General features: G+C 47.5%; 1 pseudogene; it reads left to right on the forward strand.

The window, feature by feature from the left end:
* Nucleotides 1-603: 603 nt before the first annotated feature.
* On the forward strand, nucleotides 604-2,676 carry Atxn1-ps2 (ataxin 1, pseudogene 2; annotated as a pseudogene).
* Nucleotides 2,677-5,746: the final 3,070 nt, after the last annotated feature.

Consider the following 5,746-nt stretch of genomic DNA (forward strand, 5'->3'; position numbering starts at 1 on the left):
TGGGATTATAAACTTGTTCCACTACTGTGGAAATCTATCTGGCATTTCCTCAGAAAATCGAACACAGTAGTATGGGAGTTATAACTTTCCTGAGCATATAGCCAAAGAATCCTCCAACATATAACATGACATATATTCCACTATGTTCATAGCAGCCTTATTTATAATAATCTTAAGCAGAAAAGAACCCATATGTCCTTCAACATAGGAATGGACAGACAATGTGGTACATTTACACAATGGAGTACGATTCAGCTATTAAAAATGATGACTTCATGAAATTCTGAGGCAAAGGGATGGAACTAGAAAATATCGTACTGTGTGAGGTAACTCAACACAAGGACACACATGATATGTACTCACTGATAAATGTATATTCGTTCAAAAGCTAAAATATCCAGGATACAATTTACAAACCACAGCCTGACTTGGGGGGCGGGGGAGGCTGTTGGGTGTGGGGCAGCTCTGGGGCCAGGGATAGGGGCAGCCGTGGTGGCTGTGGCTCTAGGAGGAGTCCAGGGAGCTCCGTGTTATAGGCCAGCTCCCAAAGCAGAGGGGAGGACACTTTCTAAAACTGCTCAGAAGCACCACCAGAATCTCAGATGTCTGCACCGCAGCCAGCAGCAGAGCGGGGTCCAGGGAAGCCACAGAGTAGTCACTTCTGATGCCCGAACACTCCGTCTAAGCTCTAGGAACACCATAAAGCAATATGAAACCTGTTCATGAGAGAAGTCAGGAATGCCCTCCACCAATGAAACGAGACCTCCCTGTGACCAGAGAAGATATTTGGAGAACTACGGGCTGCTCCACAAACGACACACCCTCCATTGATGCTTCTGAATGGTCCCGAGGGGTTGTGATGGCTGGGCAGAGCCAGACTGGAGCCAGAGTCAGCCTCGGGAGTGATGGAACTAAGGCCATCACTGGTCTGACAGTAGATCAGTATGGCATGCTGTCCAAGGTGGCTATGCCAGCCGCCAACTTCTCACCAACTGGCCTCCCATTTTTGTGGACATGAGTTCCTTAGCCCCCACATTTAATGTAGTGTCTACATTGATTCAATCTCCAGGAATCCACTATTCCCCAGTCCACTATGCTCAGCTCCCATGTACCTCACTGAAGTTTACTGGGTCTTCTTACAGCCTCCCTTACGTTGGACCACCTAATTTCCTACCCAGTTCTCTCCTTTCTCCTCCTGCCAACCTAGCCACCACCCACCTTCCACACTTTGTGCCATATACCTCACTCCTAGCAGAAGAAGCTGCTTCTCTCCCACAGGCAGCATTCCAAGCTCAGTCATTTGACAAGTCCTCTTTGGCTACCTCCCCACCCGGCCAGTTGCCACATCACTCGAATACTCAACCGCTGGATCTTGTTCCAGGCCGGATGCCTAATTATTATCAGACGTCTGGGCTACCTGCTGGATATACCTTGCATGAAACTTCAACAACAGGTGCCAGCCCTTGACTCCAACAGCAGCAAGGGTGAAAGCCAAGGACTGGTGCCGGTGGGAGAATGCATGGTGGATGGACAGTTGATTTCAGGTTCTCAGACTCCTAGAGTGGAGGTGGCTGCGCCAGCACATAGAGGGGCCCCAGACACAGACCTTGAGGTCCAGGTGGTAGTTGGTGCTTTAGCTTCTCAGGCTTATCATGTGGTGGCAGCTCAAAGGAAAAATGAAATCAGCCCTGTTAACTTATTCCATCATCACCATCAGGGTGAGGCACAAGGGTCAGCCAGGAATCCTACAGAAATGATGGAGAAAAATCAGGCCCGTGTATTCTACCCTCAGTCCCATCAGGAACCAGTAAAACATAGACTTTTACCCAAAGCAATGGGTTGTAGCCAATAGCAACCTGGTCCCCACTGAAACTTACCCTAGCCTGCTGTCTGTGGGCTCAGAGATCCTGGTAGCATCGTGTCTGGACATGCAGGCCAGAGCCACTTTCCCAGACAAAGAACCAATGCCACCTCCCATTACCTCCTCCCACTTGTCCTTCCAATTCATGAAAGGCGCCATCATTCAGCTGGCTAGAGGAGGCAGGAGTTGGGGGGAGCTGAAGCGGGTAGAGAATCTCCAAACCCAGGACTTCGTGCATAGAGCTGAAGTGAGTGTAGGGCTGAAGATTGACTCAAACACAGTCATGGATATTCCGGAGAGCCAGTGGCCTGGATTTGTTATGCTACATTTCGTGATTGGTGAACAGCAGAGCAAAGTAAACATTGAGGTGCCCCCTGAGCACCCCTTTTTTGTACACGGCCAGGGTTGGTCCTGCAGCCCTGGGCAGACTGCACAACTCTCTGCCCTGCTATTAGCTACAGGTGGGAGATGTCTGCCTCTCTATCACTTTACAGAGCTTGAACAGTAACTCAGTTTCTCAGGTCAGCTGTGCTCCCCCAGGGCAGCTGGGTACACCCCTAGAAAAGCCTGAGAGGTTGGTCTTGGGGCACAAAGACCTATGTGACAGTGAGGGGAAGAACCAGCCTTCAGGAGAGGTTTCCTGGGTAGGAGAGCCCTCCCAGCCTGAACCTGTTGTCCAGGCCTACTGGCCAGTCCCAAGCTTCCAAAGATACAGCATGCAAGGGGAGGAGACACAGGCTGTGCTGCTCCATCCCTCTTTCCTTCCACAGGAGGTAAAGCTGTCCATCGAAGGACATTCCAGTGCAAGAAAATGAACCTCTTTCCCACCCCAGGACTGGGCTTTCTCCCCAGAGGTAAGCCTCACCATGAGCATGGAGAGGATTTGCACATGCCAATTGAGAATGGCTCTCTTGGCAGTGAGATTTGGGGGAAATAGGCATTAAGACAGCCTCACAAAGCAGGATGTGTTGCTCATAACCCTCCATGGCATCCTCTCCGGATAGCTGTATAGCATGCTGAGATGGGGAATTGCAGGGCTGGAGCAAGAAAGGGTAAGAGTGCACATAGGATAAGAAACATTCCAAAATCAGGGCCTCCCTGTTTTTTCCTACTCATCCCAGGCTTCTGCAAAGGAAGTTCAGGCTTTGAGAGCAGGTGGCTGAGGGAGGAAGCAAAGAAAGAGCTAAAAATGGTGATCACAGCTTATAGTAAAACTGTTTTCTTCCTTTTTATCCTGTTTCCCTTCCCTCCTTTGTGGTGGGAGGGCAGGAGGCCCTCTGGTTGAAAATAAGAGGGTTCCCACCCAGAACTCTTCTTGTGAGAGATGTGCATTTTAAGGGGTGATTTTGTCACAGGTGTTTATGGCAGGGTTGGGGGTTGGGGAGCTCCATGATCTATGGAACTGTGCTTGGTCCTTTGCTTCTGCCCGTTCCCATCTCAGTTCACCATTCTGTTATAAGGCTTTGTAGCAGTTTAGATCTAGGAGAGAGGAGAGAGAGAGAGAGAGAGAGAGAGAGAGAGAGAGAGAGAGAGAGAGACCCCTTTAGGTTTGAGAATGAAGGAATGCCTTGCAGGAACCCACTAGGGGACTGTGGGGAAAAGATTTGACTGGTGGAAGATGGGACTTAGGCGAAACTTTTGAAAGGCCGCTAACCTAATGCTCAGTCAACCGGCCAGGCCCCTTTGATGCTTCATTCAGTCTGTAGTAGTAACTTTGGAAGGACCTGGAGGACCTTTTCCCCTAGGCACCTACGCTCCTCCATTGTCTGTCTATGTTGTGCCTTAGCACCTGCACTGCCCCTACCCTTCTGCTGCCTGACCTCTGTATGGTGTCTTGACCTGGGCCTCATGTGTAGCTGCACTGCCTTTGTCCACTAAGACCTTTAGTTTTTGGTGTCTAAGGATCCTGGTTTCCCTATCAGCTATAATTTTTATATTTAGAAACTCAAAATCATGGCCTCTTCCACTGGCAGCAGTATAGTGGAGAAACAAGAAAGAAACCATGCCCTAGACTGGACATTTCCACTCCAGTGGATTTTCTTGGCCTCATCCCATTGAAGTCCATTGCCTCTCAGCATTTCAGCCTAAGCTGTATCCTCCCAACATCAGCTCTGAAAGTCTAGAATAGTCCTTGTAACATCTTAGCAGATGTTTCCTTTTATGGTGGTAGATTCTTCTAGAAAGAACATTTTCTATCTTGGTTGTACTTGCTACCATCTCTCTTATTCTTACCTCTCCCTTACAGCTGTAGGATTTTATTGAGTGTTAGGTTCCCCTCCCCCAACAACTTTCATGTGGTTTAGTAATTTTTTGTGAAAGTTTTTTTGGGGGTTGGGAGTGGGGTCTATAGACTCTTGAAGGCAACTCAGGGTATTGTGAACCCAGCTATGTAGTTAGACTTCTCCCAGGGAATGATTGCGGCATTTACTTCATAGACTTGGACCAGCCAAGGTCTGGCCTGTCATCAGGAGTCCTATACTTCTGAAGTATGAGCAAAACTTAAGGCAAGTCTTGTGATGTCTCTTTCACTTACTTCCTCCCCAGCTGCCAAATGGGGATAAATATTTGTACCTACCTCCTGGCGTGGGGGAAGAAAGTCTGAGAATGGATTCCTTCTTGGTGTTCAGGTGCTAAAATTTATTCTCTTTGGGAACAAAGTGACAGAAACTGGCTAGTTTGCTATAAATCCTACATTCTGTTTCATACCTGGAGAGCAGATACGTGGTCAGTGAGTTTTTAGTGAGGCTTTCAAAGGAAGCTGCTTAATCTTACTGCAAGTACTGAAGTCTCTGGTTTATGTCAGAATCAAACTCTGACCTTGTGCTGCATTGGAGATCATATTCTTTCCCTTCTTTTGCCCCTATTCTCTGCTGCTTCTCTGGCTTGTTTCCTAAAGTGGGGGCCTGTGGGGTTGAGTTTTGAGGAACTCTCATCTCCTGTTTCATGAACAACTCATTCCTAGGGGTTAGTGCATGTGTGGGTTTCTCACAAAACCCCCTTCCTAAGAAGGCTCATCATGGAAGTTAGTGGCATGCAATGTAGATGCTCAAGAAATGTCTAGTTAGGCTACCACTGAGCTTCTATCTCATGGGGCAGACATGTAATTGGCTAGTAGTTGAAGTCAAAATGCTCTCTACTTGGGCTGATTGTAGCTAAATCCTTAGAAAAAGAAATTGTTGAGGGTCTTGAGAAATTGGGCAATGACCATTTTGCTATGGTTCCCTTTTTATCCCTGGTTGGTTCAAAAAAAGACAACTCCCTTAATGTGGCGCCATACATATGTAACTTAATTTTGCTGAGAGCTATCTTTCCTGAAGTATGTACCCTAGGAAAGAAAGTGTGCTAATACTTGTCAGAGCTGTGGCAATGCTTAACCCTGAATATGTAAGAGATAGGACTGGCTTTTAGAGTGAGCATTTCAATGGTTAGCTGTCAGCTTTTGGGGACTCAACAGTTAACAAGACCAGCCTGGTCCTGATTAATGGTAAGACATTCCCAAAACTTGGTGAAAGAACTGCTATCTGAGACTATCAGAAATACCCATGCCAATATAGAAGGGCAACTTGGTAAAAGATGATCATCATTATCAAGATAAGAAGTGAGGAAGGGGTTTGGGTCCTTAGAGCTGAGTGCTTCTACTCAATAGAGAAGCCCAAGAAGAGCTAGACTGACCCCTTTACACTTACCATCCTACTTGGTCTTAACACTATGGGCTTTGTTTGCTTTGTGCTGCTTTGCCACTGCTGCTGTCTGCTCACTGTCTTGCCTGTTATTCATTATAGCTCCTGTTCTTCATGTCCCTGCCATGTAGACTCTCAGGCATCCTGTCCAGTTTTCACCTGTGTTCTGCCAGTATGACCGCATAGCACAGTCGTATTCAACAAG

This window comes from Rattus norvegicus, chromosome 1, assembly GCF_036323735.1.
Source record: "Rattus norvegicus strain BN/NHsdMcwi chromosome 1, GRCr8, whole genome shotgun sequence".
Classification (NCBI taxonomy): domain Eukaryota; kingdom Metazoa; phylum Chordata; class Mammalia; order Rodentia; family Muridae; genus Rattus; species Rattus norvegicus.